We start from the raw sequence: 652 nt of genomic DNA on the forward strand, positions 1-652 counted from the left end.
TGGTTCTTAGATTTTTTGGTATCGTCACCCGGGAATGTTCTGATAGTTCACCATTACCGCTGTCCTGTTCTTCTTCAGTTGTATGATGTTAAAGGAAAGAAAATATTGGAATTCTTCATTTATAACACATTTTGCAGTAAATACCTCAGATTTTACTCAAGAAAGAAATAACGCAGACATTGCTCCTCCGAGGCACAAAATAAGTAAATGGATAAAATTGCTTCTTTTATTAGAAATTGGAATTAAATCATTGTTTCTTTTGTGATTAATAGAAAGCAGACATTGTTACTGCATTGTTAGGGGAACACATGAATGTCCTTTAATAAGGAGAAACGCACATCACATATCACCTGCATCTCTCACTTAATTTCTGGCTTTGTTTGTACCCAAGAAACCAGCTTCGCAACGGTAAGTCACCAGCAGTAAATGGGTTGTTATTATCATTTATTTATATGTTCTTTCATTCATATATTCATATATTTACTATTACCATTTCTCTATTAATATTGCCAAGTTATTACTTGAAGAGAGTGCCTCGTTTCCCCTCAGAAGCGGCTTGATGATACCGCTGGTAGAGAGGGGTTAGAGACAGATAAACAAAAAGGGAGAGGGGGATGAAAGGCAGAAAACGGGGTACATTGCAGGCACTTGG

General features: G+C 36.7%; 1 protein-coding gene across 1 annotated transcript in view; it reads left to right on the top strand.

Moving 5' to 3' along the window:
* The window catches only part of LOC119587090 (G protein-coupled receptor kinase 1-like), a gene marked incomplete at its 5' end in the record, with an annotated part of 148,076 nt that overhangs the window by 108,822 nt on the left and 38,602 nt on the right, over positions 1-652 (top strand).

This window comes from Penaeus monodon, chromosome 22 (assembly GCF_015228065.2).
Source record: "Penaeus monodon isolate SGIC_2016 chromosome 22, NSTDA_Pmon_1, whole genome shotgun sequence".
Classification (NCBI taxonomy): domain Eukaryota; kingdom Metazoa; phylum Arthropoda; class Malacostraca; order Decapoda; family Penaeidae; genus Penaeus; species Penaeus monodon.